A 13,527-nucleotide genomic window follows, 5' to 3' on the forward strand; every position below is an offset into this window, starting at 1 on the left:
GGTGGTGCAGTGGTTGAGAGTCCGCCTGCCGATGCAGGGGACGCGGATTCGTGCCCCGGTCTGGGAAGATCCCACATACCGCGGAGCGGCTGGGCCCGTGAGCCATGGCCGCTGAGCCTGCGCGTCTGGAGCCTGTGCTCTGCAACAGGAGAGGCCACAACAGTGAGAGGCCTGCGTACCGCAAAAAAACCCAAAAAAACAATAATCCCTATCTCCTGGTATATCCTTGCATAATCCCCTCCCTTTGGGTGTAGGCTGGCTTAGAAAGTTGCTTCTAACCCATAGAATATGAAAAAGGTGATGGGAATTCACTTCTGTGATTATGTTACATGAGATTTTAACTGTTGTCTTGCTGGCTGATTCTTTCTAGTATCTTCATGGTTTGCATGCTTCCATGAAGCAAGCAACCCGGTGGAGAGACCCAGATGGCAAAGAATTGAGGGAGGCCTCTAGTCAGCAGTGAGAAGGGAACTGAGGCTCTCAATCCAACAACCCATGAAGAACAGAACCACACCAACAACCACATGAACTTGGAATGAGACCCTTACCCAGTCGAACCTTCCAATGAGACCCCAGCCCTGGCTGACACTTTGATTGCAGCCTTGTGAAAGACCCTGAAACAAAGGACCCAGTTAAGCTATATCCAAATTCCCAATTCACAGAAACTGCGAGATAATAAATGTGTGTTGCTTTTAGCCACTAAGTTTATGGTAATTTTTATGCAGTGATAGATAACTCATATAGTAATATTTCCTCCATTCTCGTCACCTCTCCTTAGGCTTCTGCCTCCTCCACCCCAAAAATCTCCACCATGTGCATCAACTTATGCAAATATATGTCTTCAGGGATCACCAGCCCACTGGTTCTGCAATCACAGAGTTTTGGCATCTTATTTTGGGCTACGATCTGGAAAACAAATAACCTAATATAAGGGTTTATCATTCCCTTACTTGTACAGCACAGCTTAATTTAACTCTAGATTCACCTTCTGGCTTCTCATATTTTTTCATCTTGATGTGTTCAATTTCTCCTAAAGTTGTCCTGGGTTCTGAGGCTCCACAGAAGGTCAATTATGAAGTCTCTAGATGCTTACTGATGCCTCTCTCAGAGCCTCAACTGGTTTATCCAGTCGGCTTCAGTTCATAGAGCTATTTAGTGTTTAGTTTGATTTTCCAGCCTCCAGGAAAGAGGATTCCACTCTTGGTCTTTCAGACTATCCATGTCTCCATTCTTCTTCTGGGCTAAGTTTTCCCATTCGGAAGGTATTTATAAAAACTTCTATGCTCTGCCCAAGTCTGCCTCCACTTCTGATTCATCCTTTATTTTCATGTGTTTTAGTAACCTATAACTTTCTCAACTGGTCACCCTCTGTTGAAGGCACATGTACTTTTCCACAAAAAAAATTTTTTTAATTTAACATTTTTCATAAAACTCTATATTTTGGAAATATATTTATTTTTGATATGTTAACATTTTTTCTATCTCTTCCTAATAGCTATGCCACTTCCTTTAACCTATCTGCACAGCGCAAAAAAAAAAAAGAAAAACAGTTATTTGTGCTGTATGCCTCTTGTTTTCATTTGTAGGTGACACTGAATATCCTGTTATTCATTGTCATTCAGTATTTGTAATCCATGTTTACCACCTGTATGTAAACTCTATGGAAACATCTTTCTCAGGAATTTTTTCTAGTCTAAATTCAATTAATTCAACAACAAACATCGTACAGAAAACATGGGCAATGCATCTACCATGAGTTGGATGCTGGGGATACAAAGATGACTAAGACATGAATTTTACCCTCAAGGAGCCCACAAACAAGAGCTCTCACTTGTCTGTGTGAGGGACGGATAATAAACCAATATTTGTAATACCACGTGTTAAGTGCTATATTCAAAGTGTATAAAGGGCTACGGGAGCACACCGGTGGAAGTGAATAGTCTCCCTAGGTGGGAGGGAGAAATTTTATCTAGAAGGTAGCTTCTGAGATGAACCTTGAAGCCTGAGTAGCATTTTCACATGTGGTGAGGGACAATAGTGCATTCTAGGCAGAGAGAACATAATATTATGCATGTTCAGGAAGATGTTTATTGAAAACCACTTTTAAATAGAGCTTTAAAAGATTTTAAAATCGATTTCAAGTGGTTTCATTATGCCCTCTCCAAATGTTTCAGAGCTACTTCAAATGATGAAAAAAATGTCTTAGGATTTGAAGTAGGTGGTGGGTATATTTTTCAACACCCAGATTAGGACACATGATCTGAAAAATACAACTGTAATTTTGGGAATAATAGAACCAAATGTTTGAATTTGGATCTGTCTGGGAAAATCAGGTCAGAACACACGTTCTCTTAGATACTAGTATATAGAAATGCCAGGTAGAGAAATTCATGATTACAACCCTTGACAATCAGGCAACTAAATCAGAATGTCTGAAGACTGCTTCGTGAAATTTACCGGCTCTTTGGAACCAGTCACATTAGAGGCTCTACCATGGGAGCCCAGCCATTCTGACAGTCTTTTATCTTTTGGCTGCAAGTAACAGACAGTCCAGGTAGCTCAAGGGAGTACAAAGTATTGAGTGGAATGCTTTGTGGGATTCTGGGATATCTCACAGGACCAAAGATAGAGTGAAATAATCAAGGCCCAGGAACAGCAGAAACCAGGATATGCCAGTAGCATGCCCTTGAGGAGCAAGGATCACAAATTCGGAGGGTCAAGTAGGGTTGAAGTGAGCTATAGTGATCTGGAGCAGTTGTTACTTCCTTCTAGCCAGTTGTTGCCATGTAAAAATCTGGCACAGTGCCACCAGGTCCAGTAAAGTCAGAATTGTGGATTGTTATTTGACATTTGCTGTTTTAAAATATTCACTAGTAATCCACATTAAAACAAAAGACATTGTAAGGGCCAAAATAAAACCATGTCTTCAGTGTCTGCTCCAAAGTGCTGCCATTAAAGTGACTCAACTCCAACATCTTGTCCTCTCTGACTTGCTTCATTCACAGTTCATGTTTCCTGGAGAGAGAATTCCATTGACCCAATCTGTGCCAAGGATCTGCTCAGACTCATTCAGCTATGACGGGAGGGCAGAGTCACTTAGCATAGGCAAGCTACTGGGGTTGTGTGTGGGGAGTTCCACCTTTACGTATAAAAAGGATCATCCTCAAGGAAAAATAATCACGACTAGCACATATTCAGTGCTTACCATGTGCCAAAAATTGATCTAAGTATTTAATGCACATTATTTCATTTAAGTTGCACAGCAAGCGAATGAGGGGACATTCTCATTCCCATATTACAGATGAGGAAACTGAGGCTCAGAGAGGTTACAAGGGATTTGCCCGAAGTCACACAGCTAGGGGTGGGAAAGCTGGACAGTCTGCTCCCTGATCCCGTGCTCTTAACTACTTCACCAAGATTTCTCCCTAACAGAAGGGGGGATTCTGAACCAGGAGGCCACTCCACTTGCTTGATTGGTGAGAAGTTTCAGGAAGTACGTGCATGACAGAGTTAGACATGAAAGGACCACAGGTCTGCCAGATTCTGACATCCAGGAAAGTGATTCTCAGGCTGGAAAAGTGGCTTGTCCAAGGTTACACAGCTCATAGCAGGATAGGGGTCCTCCAAATCCTCTGCCTTTCCACCACAGCCTCTCATTCTCAGCCAATCAGCCACAATATTCACGCCCCCTAACACCTTATCTATATTTGTGGGGGTCCCCTAAAAGCACCCTTCCATTTTTTTCATTCAGTTCAGCCTCTTAGCTGCAATTCTGTATATTCACCCTTTTATCCCAGATCAGCCTGTTATTTATGAAAATCGAGGGAAACCCTAGAACGCCTTCCAGGGCAGGAAGCACATTATTTCCCATCTGCATTACTTTTTCCGCTTGTCAGAGCTTACCAGTCACGGAGAAGAATCAGCAACTTTCCGACACTGGCCAGGAGAAGTCCAAAACTGTAAATAAGTACTCAGAGGTTAAACTCTACAGGCCAGTGTCCACTGCCGTCATTGCCACACTGTCAGGCTAACCTTGGGTTGAAAGCACATGCTTCTCACAGATCTCAGAAATGAAAAGAATGGGTTCAAGGAAAGTGCTGGTGCTTAGGCCAGCCTTGTCAACTGGCCTGGAACTTCAAAACATGTGGCAAATCTCAGGCCTGGTTGTCCATCCTGCGTGCTTTGGGGAGCTGCCCTTGGGCATCAGGTCCTCTGAGAGACGACTGTAGTGAGGAAAGGGCCTGAGAGTGGGTCAGATGGTGGAAAGCAGAGAGTAGGAGAGAGGCAGAATTGAAGTTAGGCAACCTTTTAAAAAAAATTTTGGCCATGCTGTGCAGCATGTGGGATCCTAGTTCCCCAACCAGGGATGGAACCCGGGCCCCCTGCATTGGAAGCACGGAGTCTTAACCACTGGACCACCAGGGAAGTTCTGGAGTTTACCTGCATTCTTATGTTACCCTCTTTGTTAAAGCCTCCGGAACGAATCTGTTATACTCATTCCCACCGATAGATGCTGACCTTCCCAGGGGGATTGGTGTTGTCATCAACTAACCTCACCTGGGACTCTTGTACCCCTAGACAGGTGGTGCATGAATAGACTTTAGAAAATCCAAGAATCTTCTGAAATTGTATGTGAAATGTTGTGGGTATGTGCATTTTTCTAAGGAAAGCAGTCATACATCTGATTAGATACTTAATGGGTCCAGGATATGTTTTAAAAAAATGTATAAACCACTTGGCCTGGAAGCTTTAAGGTGAAGGAATGCATTACGATTCGTGTCATTTCAGGGGCTGTGAGCTAGGGTTGGGGGTCAGGGATTTCTCCCAAAGTCCTTAAAAGCCTCATGGAACGCATGAATAAAGTCACAGAGAGTTGGCCTGGGAGAGGTAGGCCGTCTTGAAATGGACCAATAGAAACTGGAGGGTAAGGCAGTCACAGAGGCAGCAGAGATGTTGTGAGATTTGAGGGGGGTTGGAATCAAATCAAAGCCAGACATTTTAAAATAACTCGAGCAGAGGAACCAATCTGAAAGTGCTCTGCAGAACTCAGCTGAATGAGAGGGATGGGATCTGAATGGCTGGGAGCAGAAGCTGTCTTGAAGAAGACTTGTGTTTAACTGTGATATTTAATATTCCTTTGCAAGGCAAAACAGTAGCAATCAATGTGAAAGTAAGGGAGCAGCTGCTGCTTCCCAAATACTGTCAACAAGACAGAAAATGTGTGAGGTATTGTGAATAACGGCTGTAATTAAAGCAGTGCAGCAATTCTGGTAGGATAAGCAGGGCTCCCAGGGTTATGATTATCACGTTCAGTCTCCAAAGCACTGCCTCTGGGTGTGTGTCTCCATGTGTGCAAGTGTACGTGAGTGTACACATATGCGCACATATACCTATGTACAGAAATGTGGAGAGTTGAAAGAAAAGAAAGATAGAATCTGGAGAAAGTATCATGGGGAGGAAGATGAGATAGATGAGACTTGACTTTATGGTAGGGAATTATAAGAAAAGAGGAAAAGGGAGAAGATGAAGAAGAGAGAAAGACAGAGGAAGAGTTGGCTTTTTGCTCTGTGGGTAAAGGGTCAGCAATCTACATTACCTGACCACCTATGTAAAGTAGGTACACACACACACACACACACACACACACACACACGTAGTCATTTTCACTACATACTATTTCTTGCAATAATTTACCTCTCTTTCTCTTATTTTTCTTACTTATTTACTGCTTTCTTCATTGATTTGTACATTCCATGAGGGCAATGACCACAACTGTCCCATTTACAACTCAGTAGTAGTCAGTTTAGGCTAAGTCATGCCGCAGTAACAAATGACTGCCCAAGACAAAGATGTATTTCTTGCTCATATTTTTACATGTTGGCCATGGGTTGATAATGGTTGTGCTCCATGCATCTTCACCCTGGGACCCAGGTTCACAGAGTAGCCCTTATCTGGGATATTGGTGTTCACACAGCAGAGAGAAGACAGACCATAGTGTTATCATGCAAGGGCTCTGAAAGCTTCTGCTTGGAAGTGGCATAGTCACTTCCACTCACATTTCATTGGCCAAAGCAAGTCTCATGGCTACTCCTGAGTTGAACTGGATGGGGAGGTATAATATACCCTCAGGCATGGGTGACAATAAATTTAGACAGTAATACAATCCGCTGAATCACAGCATTCTCAGCACCTAGCACCCTGGAGCAAAGTAGATTGTCCTATCAATGGTGCTCTGTGGTCCTTGGCTATTGGGAGGTTTCGTTCTAATTTGTGATGTGAGATTGGCCATAAGAACTTCCTCCTGGTTTGCATTATTTCATATAGAAAAGTGATATTTTCTCAAGCTTATGTAATATGTAAACAAAAGCGTCTTTAGAAAAAAATAGCTCTTTTCATTGCTTTGTAGCACACAAGCCAAGTGAAAACCATGTGCTTTTTATGCAAAGGCAGCATCAAGAAAAGCCCCCTAGCTCCCTTTCAAACAGATCGCATTCTTTAAACTCCTTCGATGCAAAAATCTCAAAACCACCACTAGGTATGGTAATGGAGTGAAGGGCCAGTGGTGGGGGTGTGGGGGGCTTTGGAGCTTTCCAAACAATTCAGGGAGATGGAGGTATTGTTATTCTTTCAAAGAATAAAACTTAGGATAGTCTACGGGGAAACGCTGAACTATGAATTATCTAATAGGCCTGCCAAGCTCATTATGTCCAAAGATGAATTTCTGATATCCCCCCTCCCCCAAAACCTGCTCCACCTTAAGCCTTTTCCATTTTATTAAATGATAACTCTGTCTTTCCGGTTGCTCAAGCCAAATTGTGTGGAGTTGTCCTCGAATGTTCTTTCTGTCGCTGCTTCTCTTTCATACCCCACATCTAATTCATCAGCAAATACTGTCAGTTCTGTCTTCAAAATATATCCAGAATCTGATCATTTTCTATCATCTTCACTGCTATCACCTTGGTCTTAAGCATCGTCATCTCTTAGATGGATTATTGCACGACCTCCTCTATCAGTCAGCTATTGCTATGATGATACTGCCAAACAACCCCCAAATGTTAATTGCTTACATTTATTTTGCTTGCTCAGTGGTCTGTGGGTTGGCTGGAATGGCTCTGCTTCAGGCTGAGAGTCAAGTTCACATCCTCTCCATGAATCTCTTTATTCTAGGACCAGCAGCCAGCTGGGGCATGTTCTCCTCACAGCAGATGGCAGGTGTACAAGAGGCCAAGCTAAATCAGGCAAGCGCATTTAAAATCTCTTCTATCATCATGTCCATTGACGTTCCACTGGACATGGCAAGTCATGTGGCCACGTTCAGCAGCAATGTGGTGGTGAAATATAGTCTACTTGTTCTGGGAGGAAGTACTGCAAAGTCACATGACGAAGGGATGCATAAAGATTCTGTAACAGGAAGGGAGTGGAAAAGTAAGAACACTAATCCAATCTGCCACGCCTCCTAACTGTTCTCTTTGCTTCTGTCTTTTTCTTCCTGGAGTCTATTCTCAAGGTAATTCCCTCCCTCACCTCTTTCTGGCCTTTGCTCAGATGTCACTTTCTCAGAGAGGCCTTTCAAATTGTCACCCCCCCCCAAAAACCATCCCAGCATCTCTACCTTCCTTTCCTGTTTCATTTTCCTCTAATAACACTCAACAGCTAACTTGCTGTGTATTTTGCCTATTCGTTTATTGTCTGTTTCATTTCAATGAAACGTAGGCTCCCCGAGGGCACGTATTTTGGTCTGATGTGTACACTGCTGTATCTTGAGTGCCTAGAGCAGTGCCTAGCACATATTAACCCTCAATAAATGTTGAATGAATGAATGAGCTATCAGTAGCTAGGCTAAGAGTAGGAAGAGGCTGGGTATGGCAGTGGAGTGACACTTTATGCCAAAGGCCCTGCCTATTTTGAGGAGGGGAAAGGAGGTAACAAAAGCACCTCTGGGGGAAGGGAGACAATAAAGTATCACTTTATTCCTGACCATTTGGGGTCCATAGGCTAGGCGGTGAGGTGACACGGTAACGCACAGATAGCTTCCACACCGTTCTGCTACCTCCTTCATGTCTGCCCCCTACTCACATGCAAAGAAGCAGAACCAAGATTACAAATTCATGTTTCCTGAGTTCCTTTGGTCCATTATTTTCCACTGGCACCACACAGCCAGGAATCTTCAGTGGCTGAAGCTTCACTTAAAGCAGTGAGGTCTGCCAGGCTGGCTGGTTTTTCCCGTGTGAGTCCCAGGGGGTTACTGCCTTGGGATAGAACCTTATTTGAGAAGACCCCCGGTTTCTGTCTCAGAAGAAACAAGCGATTTCATGCAAGTAGGGACCAGGCTCAACCCTAGAATCATGGTCCTCTAAGTCACTGGGCTCTGGGAGAGCTGGCTGAACTACTGGAAGAGGCACTAAAACACTTGATAGAATCCAGGCCTCGGAATGAATTCCAACACTCACGAAGCATCCTGAAGTGGGGTCAATGGTTGCAGAGTATTGGTCAAAATGTCTGCAATCTTTGGCTTTTTTAATCAAATGTTTTTGTGTGTATATATAGAAACATATGAGGTAATGAATTAACATGTATATATAAAACATAATATAAATAGTGTGTATGTAAATAATATGGTAGTCTCCAAAGATGGCCACTATTATTATTTCTTTCCATGTACCAGCATGCTACTCCAGTCATCAGAGTGGAGTCTCTTTTTTCTCCTCTTGGAGATGGTTCGGTCTCATGTCTTATTTGACTAGGAGAATGTGGTAGAAGTAATACTGTGCCCAGTTCCTGGTCTAGCTTTTTCAGAGGCCTCAAAGCACCTGCGTTTTCTCAGGGGCAGCCAGCTACCATGTAAGAAGTCCGACTATTCTAAGACCACCATGCTGTGAGGATGCCCAAGCTAGCCCCGTGGAAAGGCCATGTAGAGGAGAATCCAGTGTCCCAGTAGACAGTGAGAACTGAGGCCCCAGGTACAGGAGCCCAGTCAAGACATCCTGACCAGTCCCCAGCTGTTTGAGTCATGCCAGCTGAGGCCCCGGAGATCATGGAGCAGAGGCAAGTCATCCATACTGTGTTGGGATTCCTGACCCACAGAATCACAAGCAAGGAAAATGATGGTTGTTTTAAGCCATTAAGTTTGAGGGTGGTTCTGTAACAGTGGAAAACAGAAACAACAGAATGTGTGGCAGTGAGAGATATAGTGCGGTGTCAGGCCCATGGAGCCTGGATAAAGGCTGCCCAGGTACCAGCTGTATGACCTTAAGCATGTCACCGAACGTCTCTGTATTTCAGTTTCCTTTCCTCCAAAACAGGGTGGATAATATGTCAAATCAGAAATGTGATGATTGAGGCCATGCATGTAAAGCCCTTTGAACTGTGCCTGGCACATAATAAGTTCTCTGTAAGTGTTAGCTATCTTTGTCATCACGATGATGATGTATAATTTGCATTATGGGTCAATCTGTTTCATGCGTATTTAACTCTCTTTTGTCCCTGGGACCGCTGAGAAACAAAAAGAAGCCGCGTAGGACAAAGAAAAGTACTGCCTCTCTAGCTACCAACATAAGGCTTTTGCACGTGGTGCGCAGTTGGAATTTGGGAATTTAATTGAAGGCCCCAAATCATTTCTGGCTGACATAGGAAAGAATCAAAGGATTGTGTGTGCCCCTTTTCCCCATCGAATTTTCCTCTGTATTTCCATTTGCGTAGGCAAACGTTCAACTTTGCATTCCTTAAGCGCACAGCCACAGGCTGTCATGGGAGTGTGGGGGGTGGGGACAGCTCAGAAACCAGCTGGAAGGCAGGGGAAAACCAACTTAGAGAAAGACATCATCCTCAGATAATCCGTGAAGAGGATAAATCACAGGAGGAATCAAGGGTTGACTTGAGTAAATTACCACTTCCCAAGCACTCCCAGTGGCCTGAAAAGTCCATGCATCCTCTCCAAGTACCTACCTCTGCCGGAGAGGAGTAGTGTGGGCCCTGGGAGGATTGGCTTCAATATAAAATAGATAATAAGTATTTCCACCCTTCTTGTCACTATCATGGAAATGTAAGCTGCCAAGGCGGAGGGGAGGTGGGTGTGAAGCGTTCATCTGACTAATCTGTAAATCAGCATGATGCAGCCTGGGCCCAGGTAGTAGGAGGCAAGTTGGAGGAAAGAGCTGGGGCCCTGAACAACACTTGCAAGTGGAGGTTGGGAGGCTCCCCAAGAGGCACAGGGGACATGGCCGGAGCTGGAGGTCAGCAAGAGGGGGAGAGGTGGAGTAAGATGTTAAGGTAGGCAAAGTCCTCCCCCCGACTTTTCCGTCCCCTCTTACCGCTTGCATCTGTTCCCCTCATTTCCCCACCGCCTCCTCAGTTCCCATGCAGATTGCACAGACCTCTCGTTGGTGCTCCTGAAACACCAAAATAATCAGCCCCCCAACTTGGGCCAGCCCCCTCCCCATGTATTCAAAACTGCCATTCCCCTGAATTGCTGAGCCCCTTCTAATCGAAGCCCCGAGAGAACGGCCAGGTCAGAGACGCATGAAAGAGCTAGCTGCCTGTGAGGGAGGCCCGTGAGGGGGGAGAGGCGATGGAAGCAGGAGAGTCCTGGCACCCAGCTGCTGCCGGGAGTGGCAGGGCGGGGAGTGGTGGACGGGATAGTTTGGGCAGCTGCCTGGCTACTGGATCCCACCCGACTTTCCACAGACCGCCCAGGGCTTCAGGGAGCCGGGGAGGGGTTGTTGCTAGTACATGCCAGGCTTGCAGGATGGGAAGGGGGAAGGGGCAGTGCAGAGTGTGCCGGAACGGAAAAAACCAACAGAAAGCCCTCTCCCTAGGGGAGCTGCCAATTGCTGTGTCGCTTGACTCTGCTTTCCAACAGGGGCACTGTCTGCCGGGCATATGATGTTGCAAGGATCAAAAATAGCCTCTGGTAACTGCAAGAGGATCTGTTTATAGAGCTCCAGCCTTCACACCACCTGTGAGTTACAGCCAACCAAGCCCTCTTTTCTAAAGAACGAATTCGTTCTTTCTCTGAAGGGCCCACTGGCCACAATAGGTGGATGCTTTTCTGCACTCCCCATCCCTCCCTCACCCGCAGGCTCACCAGCGCCTGCCTGCCCTGGGTGTGCCCTCAGGCTCTGCTGAGCACTTCTTCTTGGCCTCCTCTCAGCAAAGTTTACTTATTCTGTGTCCCATTCTCTCCCGTGCTCTCTCTCTTTTGCTGGAGACTAGCTAAGTTACTTGAACAATGTTAGCAATCCTGAATTCCTTCCAAAGTCCTTCTGCTGCAGACCCTCTCCCCTTCGTGTTCCTGGAAACCAGTAGAACGGACTGCCCCTCCCAAGTTAGCACGTTTTCATTTTGAAAGGGGAAGGCTACTTTCTTTAAACTGAGAAGTGACAGTGTGAATTTCAGACAGGCAGGTCCCAGGAAAGCTATTTTTGAGGCATACGGGCTTTCTGTTGGCAATCTGTCTCACCCATCAGTGCTGGCAGCTACAAACCCTGCCTATGTGGAAGACCAGCCTTGTGCCCTTAGGGTAGGGGTCAGAGACACAGACCTAGTGACTACAGGAGCCTGGTAGGCAACTGAAATAAATCTAGTGGTTGGGGTACACTAGTCTTTGTGGCAAACTAGAGAGCACATACCCATCTGAATTATGAAAATAGCAGTGCAGAGGGAGATAACAAACTGCAAATGACAGGCCGCCTCCTTGCCTGGCGGAGAAGAGGAAGTGGTGGGTCGGAGGTGCCCACGTGGCTGCAGGTCAGACTGCACGCCTAGAGTTGGCAGAGCTTCTGCATTTGCAAGAGAAACTGAAACAGCTGATGTTTTGAAATGCAAAATATCCTTGTTTTTTAAAATATTTTCCAATTGCCAAAAAAATAATTCTGAAATATTGTGCATGCCAAACAAAACACATCTTCGGGATGCATGCAGTCTGCGGGCCTCTCTTGGTGGAGGCCATCCCAATATACGACCCCAGGCATTGAATCAGAACAGAATATTTAAGCTTGCGTGACCTTTGGCCTGGTGCTGATTATATGTTCAGGAATAAGAAGGAGAGAGAGAGAGAGAGGGAGAGAGAAACCAACCTAGAGATAACTTCTTTACCTTTTTTGTTTGTTTTTGTTTTTTTTTAATATCTTTATTGGAGTATAATTGCTTTACAATGGTGTGTTAGTTTCTGCTTTATAACAAAGTGAATCAGTTATACATATACATATGTTCCCATAGCTCTTCCCTCTTGCATCTCCCTCCCTCCCACCCTCCCTATCCCACCCCTCTAGGTGGTCACAAAGCACCGAGCTGATCTCCCTGTGCTTTATCTTTTAAAAAAATCTCACAAAAGGTGTTTGGGTAAAGCTCCGGAGTGGAAGAATCCTGAAATTTAGCTAGTAACGGGAATTCAGTCACTATCCAATTATCCGCTGGAGAATTGCCTGCTCTAGGGATTAGTCATGGCAATTGTGAAGCCCTGTGCCCGTTTCCTGTGACACTCAGTGACATCCCTGGGCGCTGCCTGCCAATCCCCCGCATTGGGGTGGTCACGAAAGAATATTGACCCTTGCCCACAACAGTTAGGAAAGCAAATCTTCAGTAATGATAATCTCAGAATCTATCCCCCCAATTCCATGCTCCTGTGAATCTCTGGCAAAAGAGATAAAGCAGGACTCCACTGCAGGCTTTAACTTCATCTAATTAGTAGAAGTTGGAAAGAGGAATTTGCCTGGGGCTATCTGTGCAAATGTCTTGCCTAAAGTCTTCTCAAGTAATTCAGAAACACAAATAGTATCCATGGGACAAAAATTCCTTCCTTCCCCCACCCCTTTACTTCCTTTCTTCTTTTTATTCCTTTCATCTGTAGACATTATTTATTGAATAAGGTCTATGCTCCAGGCACTGTGCTTGTCACTGAATACAGAAAACCAGACAGCTGCAACCACTGTCCTCTGGAGCTAGTGGAAGCTTGTGCAGATGGGGAGAAGGGAATTCACCTGTGATACATGCCTGGGCCTACGGAAGCTTCTCAGTATATACCTGTGGAGATCTCACCATATTCTGAAGCCATAGCACCATATCATGCTATGCAGAGAAAACACATGGACCTTGGAATCTAACAAGCTTCTCTTTGAATCTTGGCTCTGCCTCTTGCTACATGTGTCACCTTGGCCAAGTTATTTATCATCTTTTTAAAAAAAAATGTATTGGAGAATAGTTGCTATTTATCATCTTGATGCTTCAGTTGCCTCATCTGTATAATGGGGGTAATAGTAGTACCTACTTCATCCGATTGTGTGCTTAGCAGAGGGACTGGCTCATAGATTTGCTAGATTTGCTCCTTTCATCCCTCATAATTTGAAAGTGATACCACTGACCCTCCATTCAGGATATGCACTTCTGGACAATTTTTTAGTGGTGGAGATGGGTAATGCTGATTCACCCATCGTTTTTAATTTCTCTTTGCCATCGTTCATGCTGGCCCTGGTTGGATTTAGTAAAGGTCCAAGAGTCCTGGCCAGTGGTGTGCAGAAGTCAACTTGCACC

General features: G+C 45.0%; 1 long non-coding RNA gene across 1 annotated transcript in view; it reads right to left on the bottom strand.

Moving 5' to 3' along the window:
• Positions 1-7,263, bottom strand: part of LOC111165759 (uncharacterized) — a 46,001-nt gene extending 38,738 nt beyond the window's left edge. Inside the window, exon 1 of the long non-coding RNA XR_002642458.2 lies at positions 7,068-7,263. This is a non-coding gene — a long non-coding RNA (uncharacterized LOC111165759). The remainder of the gene's footprint in view (positions 1-7,067) is intronic.
• Between the last annotated feature and the right edge of the window lie 6,264 nt (positions 7,264-13,527).

This window comes from Delphinapterus leucas, chromosome X (assembly GCF_059928025.1).
Source record: "Delphinapterus leucas isolate spDelLeu-1000000601 "Yukka" chromosome X, BTC_Dleu_Yukka2, whole genome shotgun sequence".
NCBI lineage: Eukaryota > Metazoa > Chordata > Mammalia > Artiodactyla > Monodontidae > Delphinapterus > Delphinapterus leucas.